Here is a 23,882-nt window from a genome sequence, read left to right as displayed (position 1 = left end):
AAGCCAGCCAGTTTATGATATTTTGTTATAGCACTCGCATCTGGCTAAGACAATTCCCCTAGGGGGTCTTTACTCTGAAGTCAAAACTCATATTTCATGGATCTATTCAAAATAATAATAATAGTAAGTACAGTATTAACATTCATCATCTCCATTGTTACTGCCATTTTACACATGAGGTACTGAGACCTCCAGAGAGAAGATATAACTTGCCTCAGTTTGGAGCTAATAAATGACAAAGCCAGATCTCAATCCAGGTCTGACATCTCAGCCATGGTCTCATCATGGTCTTATGCTGTCTCCCTCTTATCTTCACTTTCACGACCCACAGGCTCCTTATATTTGTCAGGTCTCAAATCTAACCCGTCATCTTTGTCCCCAAATGATTCTCCTCTTAAGTTCCCTCTTTCTAACCAAGGGAATTAAGATAATATACTCTGGAGACTTTCCACCTGGGTTTGAACACTGATCTGCCATTTGCAAATTATGTGACTGTGGGAAAGTTACCTAAATGGGGCATAAGCCTCAGTTTTCTCATCTGTAAAATGAGAATAATAGTAATGCTATCTCATTCACACAGCAATCGGATGCAAAATAAAAACCTTAAAATTCTATTATATATTTAATTGCCCTTCTCTGTTCTGTTACAGTGTATATCCAATCAATCCAAGAAGCATAATAATATGACATTCTAAATAACATTTAAAACCAAATTTTGCTTAATCCCTTTTCTAGTTAGCTAGTGAGGACACATTATGTCTCTCCTGTATTTTTGTGATAGCCTCCTCATGGTTTTCTTTACTTGTACTCACAACCCCTCTAATTCATTCACTACACTGAAGTAAGAGTAGTCTTTAAAAAGTACAAATCTTATAATTTAGCTATCTTGCTTAAAACCTTTAACATGTTCTTAATTTCCTTTAAAATAATGTCCAGAATGCTCAATGTAGCTAACAAACTCTGGAATGATCTGGGTCTTGCCTCCCTCCAACATTATCTCCCACCCTTCCTCTTTCTCTCTTGTCCACTTCATATTTATCATTTATCATTTTTCTCAAACATATTCTCATAGCATGGTCTCTACCCCTAAGCTTTGGACATGCTGTCCCTTATTTTTGCAACATTTTTTACTCCCTTATATGGGTGGAATGTGTACCCCAATAGTTCATGGATTGGAAACTTTGTCCCCATTTTAACAGTGTGAAAAGGGTGAGAAATCTGATTATTTGAAAGATGGGGCCTTGGAGATGTCATTAAGATGGCCGAATAGATGATTCCCAGCATCTCACCTCCCACAAGTAACCAGTTTACAACTGGAACATGTACATGGCCTCTCCCACAGGAAGTGGTTGGAGTGCAAGGTAAAGGCTGCCTTCCAGAGGAACACTGGGTGTAGAGTGGGCAGCTAGTCTCGGTGGAAATTGGTCAGGGTAAAGAACTGCAGGGCTCTCCATCTTCAGGAAAGACTATACTTAGCCAGAATTTACACATTGCCCAGACCGAGAAGTGATTAACAATCTGCACAAAAAGCCTTCCCTAGACAACCAGCAACCAATAATAGTTTCCTCAAATGCTTCCACATCAATGTAAAGACAAAGAAACAGAGAAATATATCACCACCAAGTGAAACAAACAAAGCACCAGCAATGGACCCAGAGGCACAGCACATCTATGAAATGTCTGACAGAGAATTCAGAGTAATCCTCTTAAGGATTTTCAGGGAGTTGCAAGAAAATGCAGATAGAAAATTAAATGATTCCTGGAAAATTACTCAAGAACGGAATGAGAAACTTGACAAAGGAATAGAGTCAATTTTTTAAAAAAATAGAAATTCTAGAAATAAAGAATATATTATCTGAATTGAAAAACTGGACAGAAAGCTCTAACAGCAGACTTAATCGAACAGAGGAAAGAAACAATGAGTTCAAAGATAAAACACATTAACTTATCCAATCAGAAAAGCAAAAAGCAAAAGAATAAGAAATAATGAAACAGAGATACAGCTAACATGGGAGTGCCTCAGCAAAATAACCTCATAATTGTTGTACCTGAAGGAGAGGAAAAAGAAGAGATGTAGAAAATATATTCAAGAAAACAATGGCTGAAAATTTCCCAAGTACAGACAAAGATGTCAGCATCCAGGTACAGGAAGCTCAGAGGTCACCAGTCAAATTCAATCCAAGGAAGAATACCCCAAGGCCCATCATAATCAAATTATCAAAAACCAAAGACAAAGAGTACTAAAAGCAGCAAGAGGAAAAAATCACATAATGTTCCATGGTGCCCCAATAGGTCTCTCAGCAGATTTCTCAGTAGAAGCCCTGCAGACCAAAAGACAATGGGATGATACATTTGAAGTGCTGAAGAAAAAAGACAGTCAGCCAAGAATTCTGTATCCAGAAAAACTAACCTTCCTATAAGAAGAAGAAATAAAGTCTTTCCCAAACAAAAGCTAATGGAATTCATTAACACCAGACCTGTCTTACAAGAAATGCTAAAGGGCGTTCTCCAATCTGAAAGAAGATGATGTTAAGGTGTTCCCTAATAAGAAACATTTGAAGAAATGTTAATTTTAAGAAAATATTTGAAGATACATAACTCATTAGTAAAGTAGATTCACAGACAACCACAGAATACTCCAATGTCATAAGCGTGGTGAATAAACCACTTACATCCTTCATATGGAGACTAAAGGACAAACCCCAACAAAACACTGAAATATATGACAACTGTGTAAGAGAAAGGCAATATTGTAAGATGTATCTTGAAACAACAAATTGCCAAAAAGTGGGTGGAAATGACTCCAAAGCATAGAGTTGGCTTTGTTTTTTTTCTTTTTTCATAGGTATTAAAGTTAAGTTTTTAGTCTAACATAATTTCTTATAACTGTAGCATGTTTTTTGTAAGCCTCATGGTAGCCATAACACAAAAGCTTAGGTGAGATATACTAAAAATAAATTGTGAGAAAGCAAAATGTAAAGCTAGAAAAAAACACTCAACAAAGGAAGACTGTAAGACCAGAAAAAGGTATCCACAAAACCACCAGACAAAAAAACAGCGAAATGGCAGTACCGAGTCCCTATATACAAACAATAACCCTACATGCAAATAGATTAAATACCCCAATTAAAAGACATAGAGTGGCTCAATGGATTATAAAATAAGAAACAACAATATGCTGCCTTCAAGAAATTCATTTAATTGATAAAGACACACCTAGGCTGAAAGTGAAGGGATGAAAAAAGGTATTTCTTGAAAATGGAAACCAAAAAAGAGCAGGAGTAGCTCTACCTATATCAGATAAAATAAACTTCAAGGCAAGGAGAGTAAAAAAAGAAAAAAAAGTTATTATGTAATGGTGAAGGGATCAATTCAACAAGAGGATATAGCAATTCTAAATATATATGCACCCAACTTCAGAGTACCCAGATATATAAAACAATCACTATTGTACCTAACTGGAGAGACTGAATCCAACACAATAGTTGGGGACTTTAATACGCATTTTCAGGAAAGAACATTTCATCCAGATAAAAAATTAACCAGGAAGCATCGGAATTAATCTCTACTATAGGCCAATTTGACTTAACGGATATTTACAGAACATTTCATGCAATAGCTGCAGAATACATGTTCTTCTCAGCATCACATAGAACATTCTCTAGAAAAGTCCATATGTGAAGACACAAAAAAAGTCTCAACAAATTTTTAGAAATTGAAATCATGTCAACTACTTTTTCTGACCATGATGGAACAAAACTAGAAATCAACAACAAAAAGGACACTAGAAGCTGTACAAATATATGGCAACTAAGCAATATGCTCCTAAATAATAAATGAGTCAAAGAAGAAATTGAGAAGGAAATTTAAAAGTTCCTGGAGACAGATGAAAATGAAAACACAGCATAGCAGATATGGCATATAGTGAAAGCAGTTCTAAGAGAGAAGTTTATAGCAATACATGCCCACATCAAAAAAGAAGAATGACTTCAAATCAATAATCTACATTTACATTTTTTTTACATACACTTCTAAATAACAATGCAGATTTGACCTATGCAGTTATAAAGGAGACATTTTAAAGTGATATGCCTGAAAGTGGGCCATTTATCTGGGAGCACTCATGAAAAACAATGGCAGACAATCCTTGTCAAGTAAAACAGGCACAAGACTTCTTTGAAGGTATCTGGCCTTCTTTCGTCATTTATTTTATTCTTTTCTGTTGCAATCTTTGCACTTCCATTTCCTCTGGATTTTCAGATTTTTCCCATATACTATTTGGCAGGTGATTTTCCTACGTTACATTTTGACATACAATTGATTTGTAAATTCAAGGGCAAATAAAGGAGTTTGCATCTTTGCCAACTTCTAGACATTTGAAGTTTGGTTTTATATAGTTAATTGCTGTCTTGTGTAAAATGGTTTTCTCACATCTACTCATATTAATTTTTTTGAAAAAATTATATTTAGCAAGGTAGACTTCATAAGTTAAGTGGATTCCAATTAACCTAAAATCTGAACTGACTTTTACATGCAAGTCATTCCTATCAAATTAGTGATCTCTACAGATTTAGTAGATAGCTGTCAACACAATGGAACCTAAGCTTCAATTTTAAGCAATTTATTTTTTTTAAGTTTGTGATTATATATCCCGAATTTATATAATTTTGTGTCAATTACTAAGGAGCTAGATGAATTTTGTATATTATCCCATTTAAATCATCTTTATAATTAACATTTAATTGATATCCTTTTCTCTTTCCATCTACACAGTATATTTATTTGAGTTTGACACTCAGAATTTAAGCAATTTTTCTGCCAATTAAATGACATTTTATTTTTCTAAGTGAATTGACTGCTGGGGGAATGGGCCCTGGAGATTAAAGGCCTGTTTATTAATAAAAGAGCTTCCTCTCACACACAGACGGCCACCTTACTATTTCTTCCTTCTGTCATGACCCATAGTCTTTCTGCGAGAAGGGCAGAGATTTCAAAGTCCAGTTTTAAAGTTGTCGAGGCTGCTAACAACAGGGACTTTTATTATGGCATTTCTGGTACAAATTCTACTCACTTGGGCTCAATCCACCAAGTCAGTGTTTAGAATTATCTACAGAACAATGGAAAAGGATAGATAGATTTTTTGACTATTTGTATCAAAAATAAATTAGGGTGTTGAACTACAAGCTAAAATGTTATAGTGAAAACTTCATGTGAATACTGATAAAACGTGTCAGATGCCCTTTGCCTTTTCCAGTCATTGTTCTCATTTATTTGCTTGTACTCATTTCTCTTTTCAATTTGGAACGATTCTGCTGGAATAATAATTCTATAGTAACTTTATTATTTCTAATTATTATCCTAATGTGCAAATTCAGTTTGGTTTTTTTTTTTTTTTTGCTTCCATTAATAAAAAAATATGTGATCAAAGGTTAGTAGTAGAAGTTTAGTTTTATATGAAATAAAGACCAATGTGATGGTTAATTTTAAGTGTTAATTTATCTGGATTAAGGAATACCTAGAAACCTGGTAAAGCATTATTTTGGGGTATGTCTGGGAGGATGTTTCCAGAGAAGTTTAGCGTGTGATCATGAGAGGGCCGGGTGCAGAAGATCAGACCTCTATGTGGGCAGGCACCATCTAATCTGCTGGGGGCCCAGAGAGAACAAAAACAGAGAAAAGGCAAATGTGTCAATCTATCTACTGGAGCTGGAATACACTCTTCCTCTCACATCCTTGGACAACAGAACTCCAGACTCCACTGCCTTTGGACTCCAGGACCAGTGACCCTGTGGGTTCTCAGGTCTTTGGCCTTGAACTGAGAGTTTCACCATCAGCTTTCCTAATTCTAAGGCCTTTGAACATGGACTGAGCCACACTACCAACATCCCAAGGTCTTCAGCTTGTGGATGGCCTATTATAAGACTTCTCAGCCTGCATAATTGCATGAGCCATGAGCTAATTTCCCTAATAAATCTCCTCTCGTGTGTGTGTGTGTGTGTGTGTGTGTGTGTGTGTGTGTGTGTGTGTGTACACACACATATGAGATATATGTATCTATCTCCTATTGGTTCTGTCTCTCTAGAGAACCCTGACTAATATAACCAGATAAAAGATCAGTACAATGTTATATATTTATATCTTTTGCATGGCATGCAGACATCAATTCTTGATGTCATGTCCAAATGTGGAACTTACACACGTGCATAGTGAAAAAGTATTTGGGAACACTGGACAGAAGTTCATTGAGAGAATTCCAAATTATATTCATTACTACAAACATTTATTTAAAAAAGTGTGCAGCACTTGAATACTAATAAATAAAGATTTTACTTCTTAATAAAGGTTTTTTGAGGTAGTAGCAAGAGAATAATCTAAGAGAATGACTGGGAGATTCAAATCTATTTAGATTTATTTAAATTGATATATTTATCATGCTATAACTGAATATTATCGAAATGAGAAATTTCTATGTTTCATCCTAAAATATGCATAAAGCAATCATCCTAGATGAATTACATAAACAAAACTACCTATAGTGCACCAGATTTTTGGCATTAAAGCAGGCCAAATGTTTTAGAACAACAGAAAACTTGTGATTCTCATGAAAGTTGATGAAAAATCTGGTTTCTGATAAATCTTTCTTTTTTTTTCCCAAAAATCCCCCACAGCAATAAATATGATCACCTGGAATTCCATGACCAAATTTAAAATGAGATCAGGTATTTTTCTTTAATTCACATGAATTACTTGACCACTTGGGATGAATGTGTTTGCTCTAAGAACAGCAAGAAAAATACAGGCATGGTAAAACATGTCTGTTTGAATATAGAAGCAACATCTATGGGGAGATTAGACAAGCACTACCTTGATCTTTAAAGGAATTGCAACTTGTATGGAATAGAAGCATAAGTCAACAGACAGATACGTAGGCACTCCAAAAGAAGGTATAGTATGAAAAGTTTGGTCACCACGGGTAAGAAAAAGATCTAAGAAAACAAGGGCTCTAAGTAAGCTCAACACTAAATGGACTGAGGCAGAGAGATATATCCAGGAAGAAATTTCCATGAGGTACTTATAGCCAAAAATGGGTAATAAGACCAATAAATTTCAAAGTCAAGTTTCTATTGATACAGTTATTGACACAGAAGTATGTGAAGAGAGGAAATTACGTTTTGACATCTTAAAGAATAAATATAGATAAAATTTCATATTAATACAGTAACATTATAGTGAAATAAAAGTAGTTTACTTCCTTGGATATTATCAGTATACACCAAAACATCATGAAAACTGCAAGGAATTGTTGTGAAGGCAAAAATAACACAATTTAAGAGCAAAAAAATACCTTGATAATGTTATAGTGAATAAAAATTTGATAGATTTCAAGAAATTTTGAGTTCCATATTTCAAAGACAGTTTTGAGCTCTTTTGAGTTTTGCTTTTAACTAGATATTTGGTGGTAAATTCACACATTTCTGAGCTTCCTTTTTTTTAAGTGTAAAATTGGGTCAAAAATAGTTGCACTTTAATTTTATGAAACTGTAGAGCTCTGATTAGAAGAACTGACTTGAAAATTTTTTGTAATTTATAACATGCTTTTACAAAATATCCGATTTTTTCATATTGGCTTTTGAACTCATATACTACAAGACAGTTTAGTTCAACATTTCAACAAACATTTATTGACATCTAGTCAATGCCTTGTACTCTGCCGAGCACTAGAGAGATAACAAAGTATAACTGTGTACCATGTCTTTGAGGAATTTGGAGCCTAATGTTAATGTGATTTGAAAAGTGACTTAGATGTTTCCATAAGCTCTTGTAGAAACATACTGAGAGATATTTAGACCATGACATAGGACTCAGAATTCCTACAGGAGATTATACTTCAGTTGACTTTTAAAGAACAGAAAAGAATCACCAGTTGAGGAAAAGGGAACAACATTTCAGGGAAACAGAAAACATGAAAAAGATTTAAGTGAGAAAGAGCTTGGTGTATGTGTGTGAAATAGAAACAGTTGCTGTAATGGGACCATAAAATGTAGTGTGGTATTCCCAATTACAGAGGATAGGACTGAGGGAACGTGTTTAGGTAAATAATTTTACAACTGCACTTTTAAAGTTGTCACCTCAATTAATAGCAAAAAGTAACGTAAAAAATGGGAATCCATGTTTCATATCTGCATTCCCTACCCCAAATAACAAACACTTCAGCACATTGAAAAAGAGCAGCTCTGTTTTCCCCGATTTACACATTGGATTTTCATGCAATAATTTATTCATACAAAAGTCTCCATGGCTCCATGACCAAAGACACAATAAAAGAACCTAAGATTACTATTTAGTGTTGTACTTATTAATAGATTCATTGTTGCATTAAATCAAATCAGAAATCCAAGTGAAGGATTAGATCTTAGAAGAATATAATGATTATGGACATTTTGAGTATAAAATACCTGTGGAATGTCCAAGTATATATATTATAGCAGAGTATAAGATTTGTTAGTCTAAAATTCAGGGGACAGATCAGAATAAAGATGTATGTTTAGGAGTTACCAGCATCAGGGAGAAGATAAATCAATGAGCACATATAAAAACCCTACAGCAGAACAAGTTGAATAAGAAAACCCAACTACTAAAGATATTACACTTGGAAAACCCTAGTGTTTAAAGGATAAACATAAAACAGAGAGCTAAAAAAGCTAGGAAAAGAACTGTGGAAAGTATAGAAAAGAACCAGAAGAAAGTGGTGTATTATAAGACAAAGGAGGACAGAATTTCAAGGTATAATGAGTGGTCAGCAATATCAAACAAAAGAAAGAAACAAAGAAGGTATGAATTGACAGTACATGTTACATTTGGTGATACAGAAGCCAAATTGTAGTGTGTTGAAGAGTAAATGAGAATCAGACCTGTTAAAAACAAACAAAACCTAATTCTAATGTTGCTTACCAGTGATACATCTAAAATATAAGAAATTCAGAAACTAAGGTGAATGGAAAATCAACCACATAAAAACTAACTCAAAGGAAGCCATGTGGACAAATTAATGTCAAATAAAATGGACTTCAAAGCAAATAGCACTGTTTCAGACAAAGATAATATTTTATAATAATAAAAGACTTAAATGAATAAGAAATATAACAATTCTAAATTTTATGTATTATAAAACATAGCTTTAATATGTATAAAACAAAAACTGACCTATACAGAATACTGTCCTTACAATTGAAAATACACAGGAAGGATTTACAAAAATTGATTCAAGGCTGGGTCATAAAATAATAAAATGTTGTACTTTCAGAACAAGAGAACAGACACGTAGATACTAGATGTGAGAAAGGCAGAGGGGAGATAGGGAGTAATTGGATAAGGGACCCAAAAAATAATTACAATTTGTAATGATGAATATGCTAATAATATTGATCATCACATAATGTACATGAATACTGATTGTTAACTCTGTACCCCATAAGTATGTATAAATAAAAAATAATTTTTTAAAAAAAGACTGGGTCATAAAGCAGGTCAATAAATATCAGAGGACTGAAATCAAATGGTTATGCTCTCTGATCATAGGGGAATTTAGCTATAAATCTGTAGAATAAAGAGAAATTTTTTAAAATCTCAAATGTTCAGAAATTAAACAATACACTTTTAAGTAAACCATGTGTGAAAGAAAAAATCATAATGAAAGTTAGAAATTATTTTAAGTTGAATGGTAGTTCAAAATGGGAAATGGCTAAAGCAGTAATTATAAGAAAACACATAGACTTAATTTCATGCAATTGAAAATGAAGAGAGGCAGAAAAGCTAACTTAATAAGCATTGATCACAGGAAAAAAGGGCAAACTAAACCCAAAACAGTAGAAGGAAAAACATTTTTTAAAGGGTGGAGATTAATGATGCAGATTTTTTAAAAATGCATTGAAGAAACGAAATCAGGCAATAAGTTGTCCCTTCAATAAGTGAATTAAAATTGGTTAAGTCCCTGGTGTGACCTGTGTGTGTGTACACATACCTATGCTTGATGCTCAAATGACTAATGTCAAAATAATGTGACATCACTAGAGAACCTTCAGTTTTTTAAAACATCATAAGATGTAATGAAAGACTCCATGTTAATAAATTTGTCAATTTAGATGAAGTAGAAAAGTTCTTGAGAAAACAATCTCTCAAACTGACACACACAAAAAATAGGAAATCTGAATAACTATTTAAAAAATTGTATTGAAAAGTACATGCTTTTTTAAAAAAGAAAACTCTGAGCTCTCCAGATTTCACTAATAAATTCTGGCAAGTATTTATAGAAAATTATCATAAAACCTATGTAAACTCTTAAAAAATAAAAAAATGAGAACTTTTTATTGTTTAAGAGTCTAGAAAACCTCAAAATTAAAACCTAACAACAATACTATAAGTAAGGAAAATTACAGAGAAATTTTATTGAGTAACATAGATTTTAAAAAATTACATATAATTATAAAATAATATAATTATAATAAAATAAAATATAATAATATAATATAATTATAAAATAATTATAAATAAAACAATTAGCAACATGAATCATGATAAATTTAGATTCATTTCAAAACACAATGATTTAACATTTGAAAATAAATCAATGGAATTTATCAGACTAATGAAATAATAAAGGAGAAAAGCCATATTATCATCTTAGAAGATGCAGAAAAAAATTGTCTATTAAGACTTAATATCCATGGTAGAATACTTAGGAAACCAGAAAAAGACTATCTATACCAAACATTGCCCGGGATACTATGGAACGGCAACTCTCATATCCTGAATGAGTGTGAATTGGCATAAGCACTTTGAAAAACACCTTAATATTTCTACTAAATTTGAACAGAAGCATACCCTGTCTGATCAACTTTACCTACAAAAATCCTGTGATAAACTTCATATTAACAGTAAATGTTTAAATTTTTACCTCTGATACTAGAAATGAAACAAGAATGCCTAGTATTTTATTCAACTCTGTCTATTTAATTTTATAGAGTCAAAAGAAGCAATAAAGCTATCCTTATTTGCAGATGATATGATGATATGATAGTATTAGTAGAAAATTACAGTCTAGAGATAAATTCTAATTCTAATTCCAATTATTAATTAGAGTTTAACAAGGTTTACTATACAAAATTTGATTTGTTTTCTATATACTGGCAACAAGCAGATAGAAAAATCTAGTTAGGGCCGGCCCGTGGCTCACTCGGGAGAGTGTGGTGCTGATAACACCAAGGCCACAGGTTCGGATCCTATATAGGGATGGCCGGTTGCTCACTGGCTGAGCGTGGTGCTGACAACACCAAGTCAAGGGTTAAGATCCCCTTACCGGTCATCTTTAAAAAAAAAAAAAAAGAAAAAAAAGAAAGAAAAATCTAGTTAAAAAATAGTACCATTTACAAAAGTACCAAAATTATCAAATACATAGGAATAACTCTAAGGAACAACGTAAAAAAGACTTCTGTATACAAAAGTAAGACTCTATTGAAAGAATTTAAAGAATATATAAATAAGTGGAAAAAAATACCTTTCTCATGAATTAGGTGGCTCAATATTGTAAAGATGTCATTTATTCACAAATTAATTTAAAAATTAAATGTGATCCCAATAAAAATCCTACAGGTTTTTTTTTCATCTATGTGCAAAGTGGAAAATATTCTAAAATTTGTATCAAAATTCAAAGTGCCAAGAATGTCTGAGACATTGTTAGAGAAAAACCATGGGTGAAAACCTTTTCAGCAAGGTATCAAGATTTAGTATAATGTTATATTAAAAAATAAAAATAAAAAAATAATGGAGCTATTGATGCAAAGTAAGTAAATAGAAAAATAAAATAATTATCCCAGAAAAAAATGAAAGATATAAACTTTCAGAACGTAGCAAAGGGCAATAACTTTATGCCTTGGGGTACAAAAAAGATTTCTAAAACAGGTGACAAAGCACTACCAATGAAAGGACAAAATGATAGATTACATCAAAAGTAATAATTGGTGTTTATTAAATGACATCATTAAACCAATGAAAAGGTAAGAGACAGAGTGGAAGACGTTATTTGTAACACATACTTCAAACAAATTAATAATACAAAGCAGACAATCAAATCAAAAATAGTAAGTTTTGAACAGAAACCTCACAAAGGAGAGAGCTAAATTGCCTGTAAAGATGTGAAAGGTGTTTAAACCCATTACTCATTAAAACCAGAGTAAGATGCCATTACAAATTCAAGCAGAATGGCTAAAATAAGGGGCCGGCCCATGGCTCACTCGGGAGAGTGTGGCGCTGGTGACACCAAAGCCCCGGGTTCAGATCCCATATAAGGATGGCCAGTTAGCTCACTGGGAGAGTGTGGTGCTGACAACACCAAGCCAAGGGTTAAGATCCCCTCACCGGTCATCTTTAAAAAAAAAAAAGGGTGGCTAAAATAAGGAAAGACAGATAAGCTCTGGTGAGGAAGTGGAACAATAGCTTGTGGGAATGTAAATTGGTACAACTATTTTGGAAAACTCTTTGGCAGTAACTACTAAAGATGAAAATTCACATGCTTAGGATAACCAATTGTCCTGGTCTGCCAGGACTTAAGGCTTCCCAGGATACAGGACTTTCAGAGCTAAGGTTAGGACAGTCCTGAGGAAACTAGGACAGTTAGTCACACTCTACATGCTCTGTGACCTAGCAATTCTACTCTTAGGATACACCCGATAAATATGTGTACATATTCACCAAAAATCATTGACAGGAATGTGTATAACATCACTATTCATTATAGCCTCAAACTAAAACAATCTAAATGTTCATCAACAATTGAATTGATTAATAAATTGTGGTATCTTTATATCAGGAATGCTGTAATGGGATGCAATTAAGCACAACTAAATGGATAAATATCAAAAATATAATATTAAGTGAATTAAATCAGAAAAAAGAGACAAAATAATTCATAGGATATGATTTCATTTCCACATTTCAAAAACAGGCAAAAAATAATATATGGTGTTATAAATCAGAATAGTGATTAACTTTAGAGAGGAGGTAGTGGATAGGAACAGGTGGGGAGTTTTTGGAATGCAAATGATTACCTTGATGTGGGTGCTGGGTCATGAATGTGTTTACTTTAAAATTAACCTAGCTGTACACTAATAATTTGTCCATTTTACTATATAGATGATACTTTAATAAAAAGTTCACTTAGAAATATAATATATTATACATCTAAAATTAAAATTTGCTTACAAAGTGTTAATGCTCAAATTTTTCCTTTAAGGTACTTGTAACTGTATATCCAGGAAAATTTGCCATATTACCCAGTAGTTTGATAAAAGCATAGGTGTATTAGTCCATTTCTGTTGCTTATAACAAAATACCTGGAACTGGGTAATTTATAAGAAAACAAAATTTATTGCTTATAGTTTCAGAAGCTAAGAAGTCCAAAGTCCAGGGAACACATTTGCTGGTGGCGACAGTGACCCACATGGCAGAAAGTGGTGGAGCAGAGAGAAAGAGACTCTCATGTGCACTCCTTCTAAAGCCCTCAGAACCATTCCCCTGACTGCCATTACTCCACTCACTATGGCAGGGTCCTACAATTTAATCACCTCTTCAAGGCCCTACCTTTCAATTACCATAATAGAATTTACCACCCTCTTAACACTGTCACAGTGGGAACCAAGCCTCCAACACATTAAACTTTTGGGGGGGACACAATTCAATCCATGATAATAGGGCACACCACATTCAATATCCTGCACACTTAAGAGTATACCATTTTAAGAAGCATAGGCACACTGCTGAAAACCCTGGTGGGGAATTACTTGCAAATCCAGTTAACTGTAACTAACTGTATAATAGCATAGTGGTTAAGGGCACAGGTTCTGGAGTCAGACTACCTGAGTTCTTTACCCAGCTCTCCCAGGTACTAGCTCTGTGACTTTTGGCCAGTTACTTAAGCCTCCTGTGCATCAGATTTCTCATCTATAAAATGGAAAGAGAAATATCGTCAGTCACAGCAATGCTGTGAGAATTACTTGAGTTTATACATTCGAAGAACTTAGGCTACTTGGGGCACATTTTAGCTATTAATATTGCTTACTATAATTTTGTCTGCTACGTGTCTGGCATGTTTATTTAATCCTACCAACCACTCTTAGGGTGAAACATTGCCATCCCCAATATATTAAGAGGGAAACTGAGGCTTAGGATAAAACAGAAATTCGCTGTGTTTCCTGCAATGTCTTCTGGTTTCTAGTCTGGTGGGCATTCTACCATCCTGTCTTCCAGGGTATTATTAGGTAAGATTTCAACCCTGGGCTTTACTACTTTCCTTTACAGATGAAGAAATAATTAAGTACATTTGATGGAATCTTACAGAAATTATTAGATTTTGTGCAGGTTGCCAGAAGAAACTTTTATACATGACTATGTAATTAGAAGCAGTTGTCACAATGATCATACGATCACTTGAATTCATGATGTCATCATAGCCAATCACATTTTGTTTTTTAATAATTTTATTTAAGGATAAATGTATTAAGGTGTTAGTGAGAAAGTGGTATTCTTGGTCAATTTCTAGTGAGCGATCTAATGATAAAATCACATGGTTTTTGAGGTTTAGAGATATTTTTTTCAATCCTAGAGCTTGCATAGCATTTAATTGGCACTTAACCTAATATAGAATACCAAAAATTAAGTAGGCATTAATTAGGAACGCAAAATGTGAACTTGCCTTAAAAAGTTAATTATCAAATTGGTATAGCTTTCTATCAGCAGACTCCCATAAGCAACCTGTTAAAGTGCTTTCATTTTTAAAAATGTAATATGTTCTTTAGGATGTGATTACACCTACAATATATGGTTGTAATTTTGAGTTAATTGCATAGTACCTAGATTAACTTTTACATCATTACACTTTAATCAGTGTTTTTCATGATTAACGTTCATTTACATTTAAAGCTTCCAAGCCGTTTCCATTGTCTCCGCCCCTCCCATCTCATGGCATGTGCTGACTTAACACATCACTGCATTAAAGCTCTCTGAGGACAAACTTTTGCATTTTCTCACATTAGGTACCATGAAAACGCTCATAGGAAACTGTGATAGTGATAGTATCTCTACCACAATGTAGAACTAATGGCTGTAATTATCTCAATCTATAGAAAAGAAAGGATAGATATTGGCTAAGGCAATCACACAGCAAATAAAGAAAGTAGTTAATACTCTATATCATTTTGACCTTAGTTTTATTTCAACTGCAACTTTCAGAGAAAAAGAAAGATTTTTTTTTCATGTGTCTTGAACAGCATGAAATATATCAGGATCTTTGAAAAAAAAAAAAACCCACTTTCTTATTAGCAAATCACAGCTAATAAATTTGACAATAGGTTGAGAAAGAGATATCTCTTTCAGTTATATTTCTACAGAAAACCCACTACTGATCTGCACCAACCATTGAGAGTTAGGAGATTTTCCTTTAAAATTTTGTTTTTTATTAATTAAAAAAAGACACAAAAAATAATCTTATAAATATAATATATACAGACCGATAAAGGAAGACCTGAGTATGTTGCAATTATCTTTCAATACTGAATTATTCACTCCATCCCCCTGTTTGGGACTCAAGTCCTCACACCCTCACTGTGGTGACATAGTTAGCATTTTCATACAGTGTTTTAGTATTATCTGTAGGGATTTTTTTCTTTTTTACCCAAGATAGTATTATTGTTGCATTCAACAATTAATGTTTGATTCTATTTATTTAGATTTACCCACACATTGACCACTATCTTTGATCTTCTTTCTTTCTTATGTCTCTGACCACCCATCTGGATTTATTTTCTTCTGCCTTTAGAAATTCCTTTAGTTAGGATCTTTTAGTGGCAAACTCTCTTAAGTTTTGTTTGCCTAAAAATGTCTTTATTTTTATTGTGGTATTATTCTTAAAAGTTGTTTTTCCTAGAGATAGAATTAATGGTTGAAAGTTACTTCTTTATTACCCATTAAATGTATTTTTCCATCATCTTTGGTATTCACAGATGGCTGATGAATTTCAGCTGTTGGTCTAACTATTGCTTATTTGAAAATAATCCACCTTGTTGATGTTTTTTGAGAACTTCTCATTTTCTTTGGTTTTCTAAAATTACATGACATTTAAAGACCCACAGTCCTTTAGTTGATGCCTTTCTAATCATTTCAGTTTCTGAAGCTTATTCTCCAGGAAATTCCTTAGGAAGTTGTGATGCTTAGTGTTATGTGCCAACTTGAGTGGGCTATGATAGCTGGTAAAACATTATTTCTGGGTGTGTCCACAAGGCTGTTCTGAGAAGAGATTAGCATCTGAATTGGTAAACTGAGTAAGAATGATCCACACTCAACAATGTGGATGGACATCATCCAATCTTTCAAGGACCTAAATAGAACAAAAATGCTGAGGAAAGGAGAATTCTCTATCTCTTTTTGAGCTTGGACATTTATCTTCTGCCCTGGGACATTGGAGCTCCTGGTTCTCAGGCCTTTGGACTCCAGGACTTACAACAATATCTTCCCACATTCCCCATGCCATTCTACCTTCTACCCCCACCAGTTCTCAGGCCTTCAGACTCAACTGGAGTTACAACATTGGCTCCCCTGGTTCTCAAGCCTTTGAACCCAGACTGAATTATACCACCAGATTTCCTGGTTCTTCACTTTGCAGATGGAAGGTGTGGGACTTCTTGGCCTCCATAGTCATGCAAGCCAATCCCTCATAATAGATATCTATATCTCTATCTGTGTGTGTGTGTGTGTGTGTGTGTGTGTGTGTGTGTGTGTGTGTGCGCGCGCGTGCATTTTTATGTATCCTATTGGGTCTGCTTCTATGGAGAACCCTAACTAATACAGAAGGGCACAAGGAACAATATTCCATGAGTTCTTGAACATTCATAATAGTTTGTCTGTGGCCTTTAGAATTAAGCCTTTTAGGGAGATGGATTGTAAGAAGTGAGTTTGGAGTAAAGAGGAAGTTGACTCTCTAGAAGGAAAGTGAGAAATGATGAGAATCAATGGTGTTGAGTTGAAAGTGTTAAAAAAGAACAGGGCAAGGACTGAAGATTGCTAGTGGAATGTGATTTTAAAGTCTACACTACACTATTCTGAAGTGTATACTCACACGATAGGGCACCCAATAAATATTTATGAGTTGTGATTTTAGCATGCTGCCTTAAATGTGTAAAGGAAGTGAGGAAAGGCCTGAATTAAAAAGTAAATTCTGAAAGAAGCCATGTCTGAAAGGGGAAAAAAATGAATCTTTTGATATTCTTAAAAAATAAAATAAAATTTAAAAAACTGCATTTTTTAATACTTAGAACTTCATCAGTCTTTTTTACCCTATATCATCATTTTTGGTAAGAAAAAATATATTCTTAAGTTTTTACTTTATTTTAACCTTTTTAAACATTTTTAAAAATAAACCGACCATTTAAATTATACAGAACATCAAAAAACAAAAGGTGGGATTTTACTTTACACTTCACTCCTCAACTTTAATCAGATTGAAAATGGGAAAAAAATAAAGTGTATGTAAAAATAGATATTGTAATAAAGGCTGCCTGGAATAAAGACATTCAAGACAGTTTCAATTAGACTGTACGGTTTCAAAAAAGTCTCATTTGTGTATCTGATGAAATTATAGTCTGTCTGATAGAAAGGTATTCTAAAGAGTGCAAAGATTATTTGAGGTGAAATGACTGGATCTGAGCCAATGGAAATCATTTGGATTGTTCGAGGAAGGATGTGTGATAACATCTATCTCCGGGAATATTTTCAGAGTTGAGTAGCTAACCTAAATACACCAAGCACCAATGTGGAGAAAACCTCCTGACTGGTGAAGGATCTTTCTAGGAGACATTGAAAAAGCGGCCATTAAACCTAAATCTGGGAGTGATGGTCAACGGCGTTTTAAAATTAAGTACAGTGCTGTAAGTATGCCTGACTTTTCCCATCTTCTTTCTAAAGAAAACTGTTGGCCACAAAAAAGGTTTTGTTTTTATTTTCTTTCATTAGAACAAAGTATACAATCCTAGGAACTGCTCACATATTGCCTTTATCTGAGTCAGATTTTGAATGTGTCTGTATTCTTCTATAACTAAAGTTCTGGAACTTGATGCCTTTGCATGAAGAAATGTTAATGAAATTACCATAAACCATTAATTTACTTTGAACTCTCTGAGAATTATTTTGTCTTCTTATAAAAGAAGAATGTATACTCATGTTATGCATATCCCAAAATATTAGAAATATTTAACCTTAGGATTGTTTTAATGCTTTGAGTAATGAGATTACAGGTGATTTTTATTTCCCTCTTTCTTTTCATTTTCTCAACACATTTACAGATAGCACATATTACTTTCATGCCCAGGAGAAAAAGAGTAAATAGAAACTATTTTCAAAAACAGAAAGAAAAAAAAAAATAGTGCATTCTAAAAGTGTGAATTTAAACATTTTGACAAGAGTTAAAGGAAGGCTTCCTTACCCATTATGAATCCACAGCCATTTGTGCTCAGTGTTAGAGTGCAAATGTTTTTACAGTATAAACATTTTGTACATTAAGCATTTTTCCGTATCTTTTACGCACCTGAATTTGGCCTATGCTGGAGATTTTCTTCCATGGGCAAAGTTATGGTCTGAATGTTTGTGTTCCTGGAAAAATGCATATGTTGAAATTCTAATCCCCAATGTATTTGGAGGTTGGACCTTTTTTTTTTTTTTTTTTTTTTTTTTGCCTTTTTTGTGACCGGCACTCAGCCAGTGAGTGCACCGGCCATTCCTATATAGGATCCGAACCGCGGCAGGAGCGTCACCGCACTCCCAGCACCACACTCTCCCGAGTGCGCCACAGGCTCGGCCCTGGAGGTTGGACCTTTGGCAGGTAATTAGGGTTAGATTAGGGTGGACCCTTATCATAGAATTAATGCCCTTATAAAAAGAGGAATAAACAAGAGATCTCTCTCTCCCCCATGTGAAGATACAACAAGAAGGTGGCCTTCTGCAAACCAGTAAAAGGGTCCTCAACAGGAAACAAATAGGCAGATGCCTGAATTTTGGGCTTCTCAGCCTTTAAGAACTGTGAGAAATAAATATGTGCTAAGTGACCCAGCCTATGGTCATTTGTTACAGCTGTCCAGAGCTGACTCAAAGAGGTGCTCCAGCCTCTCCCCATCTCTTCAGCCCACACCAATTTCCTTTTATTTCAGGAACTACCAGACATGAAAGAAGATTTTGTACAATTTGTGGTGGGGCTTGATCTGGAAGGCTTATGCCTTCTAGTATAGTAATCAATGCATTAGTAAATTGTATTACATAACCCCTTTCACATCAAATACTAAATCAGACATTATTACCACCAAAACATCAAGGCAGAAATGTGGTGTTACAGAAAGAACATTAGACTGTGACCCAAAAGAAATTAGTTTATCTGTGATTTTTATTTTTTTTGTAATTAGGTATGACCCTTAGCAAATCACTAGTCCTAAATTTACTCTTGTGTAAAATAGAGGATTGTATTAAATTAAAAGTAAATTCTCTTCCATCTTTATAATTTCATAGTTTTCTTCATGATGTTAAATTCTCATTGTCATGGAACAAAATCAACAGGAGAATAAATTTAAAACTACTCTCTCGTGATTCTCTGGAAATCTATTTTTATGTGATCAGAACAAAGTAAATACAAAAAATTGAAAAGTGAGTCTCTCGTATTTTGTTTCACAATTGCCATAGCATGTGGTTGTGTCCACATGTGAACCAACAATCTTATATGAGAAATTATTTTAAAGGGAAAGTATACACCTTGAGTGATCATGGGACCCAGTTTCTCTGGCCTTTATATAAAAATACAGCTAAATTATTCTTACCTTAAACTCCTGTCCTAGGATATTATACTTATTTGTGATAGCCCCAATCATTCTCCCATTATTTCCTTCTGTGTCACATTGTTATTTAATGTGTAAATTGGAGACGTAAATGCCTTAATGAAGATCTCTGCACAGAGCAGCTTGTTTCTTTTGACTCCAGTCTGTTATGATAAATAACTTTATAAAATATTTCTGAAAGATGTTAGCCTTTAAACTGTACCGACTTCCCTAAGTTACCTATGAGCTAGAAAGATTAGATTTTTAAAATATATTTATATCATGGGAAATTTTTATTCTGTTTTTTTTTAATCATTTCTTTTTTTATCTCATTGCTTTTATTTTCTAAGTAGCCCTGTCTTCTTTCTGAGGGGATGTAATGGATGACACACAAACCAATGATAAATGCCAACTTTCGTATTAACTATTCAAGTATTTTTGGTTTTCTCAATGGCCATACCATATTTCCATGAACAATATATCTAATAAGTAAGTAAACAGACAAAAAGTAATGATTCGGAAAATAATCTATGTAGTAGCCGGCAATCTGTATCATTCTAGTTGATACCATAACAAACTTCTGCACAAAGCATCCCTCAGTCTGCAAAGAATCCAAGCTGTAACTGATCACAGATATTTACAAGCATCTATCCCATGTTTCTACCAATGCTTTTTCCGTGGTCTGAAACATACAAGATGCTCAATAAATGTTTTTTTGAATAAGGAAAGAAATTATAATATTTTTAACATGCTGTTTTATAATGACAAAATGATGAATTCTTTAAAGAGTTAAATGACAAAATAGACTTTACTCTATATTACACTATCAACTATTCTCCATCACCAGTAACACTACCATCACCAATAACACTGGTGAAATCTCTTCTCTCATAGGTCTTAAGTATGATTTCTGATGATACATTGGAGAAAAGAGATTAAAAAGCACAATGGCTCAATTATTGGCAGATTCTACCTTGATTGTTTAATTACTTTTCCCCTTCTCATATATTTGTATCGAATGTATTTGGGGAAGTATGATTAAACTTAGAGAACTGTTTTATTCTTTTGTTCCAAGTTTGGCTTTTGAGACATTAAATTCTCTTAATGAATAGTTGCTGAAGAAGCTGGCAAGATAGTTTGGATCTGGTGGTATTGTTTAGGGCAAACTCAGTTTTAGGCTGTTCACAATGTCTGGTCCTGGAGTGAATTGATTTTAAGAGGAAGAAATAGCTGTATAACGAGAGAGAGAGAGAGAGAGAGAGAGAGAAAGAACAAATAAGTTAAAATATAGCACCTCATATCTGCAAAGAATCAAATTATGAGGATTTCTGAGCCTAACTCTTCTGTTGTGTTATGCTGCGGTGAGGGAGGCAAAGTCATTTTTAGGAGAGAAGTTGAAGAGAAAGGCAAAATGCTTTTGAAATGTGTTTTTCTTTGTTAGTTAATGAGTTATATACAACATTCTTTAAACTAGAAAAGAACATATTGGAGGAAAGAAAACTTGGTGGGTTATGTATCTTGAACAATTAAGAAAATAGGACTCATGATAGACAAGAAGAAGTTTTAAAAGAAAGTTAAACAACTGTATGAACAAACCAAAGCACTCTCTGAATCGGTATTTGAGGTATAAATTAGAGTGGTTAGAGAATGAAGAGTTACAAATGAAAAGGAAAAATATCAGATGTATTAACATTTGTAAGAGATATCATGCTATTTTTGCTGGTTACTTTTATATGTCAACCTGACTGGATCCCAGGGTGCCCAGATATTTGGTTAAACATTATTTTGGGATGTGTCTGTGAGGGTGTTTCTGGATGAGATGATCACTTGAATCTGTAGATTGAGTAAAGGAGATAGCTCTGCCCAATGAGATGAGTCTCATCCAATCCACTGAGGGCCTGAAAAGAACATAAAGTTCAGAGGAAGGGAAAATTCACTCGCTCTGCCTGACTGCTTGAGCTGAAACATCAGTCTTACCCCATCCTTGGACTAGGGCTTGCAGTACTGGCTCCCAGATTCTCAGGCCTTCAGGTCTTCAGACTTGGACCGAAACTGCACCACCAATTTTCCTGGGTCTCCAACCTGTACATGTCAGATCCTGGGGCTCATCGGTCTCAATATCCACTGAGCTAATTCCTTATAATCTCTCTTTCTCTCTCTCTGAACTATCTATCTATCTATCGATATACATATTTCCTGTTGGTTCTGTTTCTCTGGGGAACTCTGAAAATGATTAGATTTAAAGATGCTAATGGTTTTATTTCCAGCAGTAAGGAGAGCATTGATGGTGTCCGTATCATGAACTCGTGGTAGAGATATACAAATATCTGCTTTGGATACTCTTAACCACACATTTACAAGAAGCAAGAGCTCGGTGATTTTATTTATGATGTTTTTGAACATTTTGGAAAATGAACAAACATAATGACGTTGACTTATTGCTCCTAATTTTGCTGGACAAGCTGATGAAGAAGAAGGATGAGCTCAGGGATTCCAATTCCCTGAAAACTAGTTTAAATCTTCTAATTGTATTCATAGAATCAAATTTTCATGCGAAAATGTGTTAAAATTGAGACAAGTAGCATATTATGAACTTTAATACTCATGTGAAAGTCAAAGAAAACTTGTAGTTTACCAGGGAATCATCACACCTCCCAGTGTCCTTATACCCATAAGGCAGGATTAAAGTTCTCAGTTTATGAGAAAGCCAAACCCATGGAGGGATAGTTCTATCACAACAAAACTGTGCTAGGTTTGAGTCTTGACTTAGAAATTAAATCACTTATTTCTGTGTGATTTTTTACTTTCCACAAATATTTGTAGACACATTATAAGGAAAATAACTTTGCTAGACATAATGAGGGTTAAAAGGAGTATATGACATGATCCTTATAGAGAAGGCATGTATCTCAAACAGTTTCTTGAGATACAAATATGACAATGAAAATAGGCTATAGCAAGTTACACAAAATCAGTACAAGCTAGTCCTAGGAATTTGAGTGTAATGATGATGTAGGATTTGGCTTTGAATCAAGGGTGCCATTTGTATAGGTAGGTATTAGAACATGGTGAGTACTTCAACTGCTCCATCGTAAGTTAAGCATGGAGGACAGGCTATGAAAAGTCTGCTGAGAATAGTGTTTAATTGAGTTTAGCTAGAATATAGATATGGTTTAGGGCTTAATAGAGATAATGATGAAAATATAGGTTGAGACCAATTAGTGGAAGACTTTTCATTCCAACCTAAGGCTTTTCATATTAAATCCATTAATAAGAGAACATTCAGTAGTGTTCAAATAGAAAAACATGTGTGGTATTCCATGAAGATCTGGGAAAAGGAAGAAGAAAATTGTTAGTTTTTGCTGGTCATTATTAACACAGCTGATCCTTTGATAATATGAAAAAAATCTCAGTTCCTAGTGCAAATCTTTCTGCCATCAGCAAGAGTTCCAAGTAATTTTTGCAAACATTCACATTTCCTTAATGTTGACATAACCTGTGTTATTCTTATTGACTTCTCTGATAGACTTGAGTTGATAGATCCCAAAGTGCTCACTTAAAAATCAGACTGGATGACCACTGAGCCAAATAGAACTTGGCATAAAATCCTCTAGGGGATGTCTGGGGACCAGCTCTGCCATCTGACCACTAGTGGGCAGACACAGCCCTTGGTTCTGAGGAAACCTTCCATTGAAGAGGGGAATCAGGGTCAGTGATTTCAGGGGCAGTTCCTTTCACTGCTTAATCCAACCTTGCTGACTTACTCATATAAACTCTAGATTTACTGCCCCTTCCCCCTGAGCACCCAACCACCACCTTCACTCACTCTAAAGGTAATTCCACCTGGTAATTAACTGTGAAATACTGAGTGGCCACTGTCTGACCCGAGTGTTTGTGCCAAGCAAAAGTTTCGCTTGCATTTTTTTTTTTCTTTCTTTCCTTCTCTCTTTCACTGCCAGTTTGTGTGTTTGTGTTTTTAAG

The sequence above is a fragment of the Cynocephalus volans genome, chromosome 5 (assembly GCF_027409185.1).
Source record: "Cynocephalus volans isolate mCynVol1 chromosome 5, mCynVol1.pri, whole genome shotgun sequence".
Classification (NCBI taxonomy): domain Eukaryota; kingdom Metazoa; phylum Chordata; class Mammalia; order Dermoptera; family Cynocephalidae; genus Cynocephalus; species Cynocephalus volans.
Note: the sequence above shows the minus strand (reverse complement) of the source record.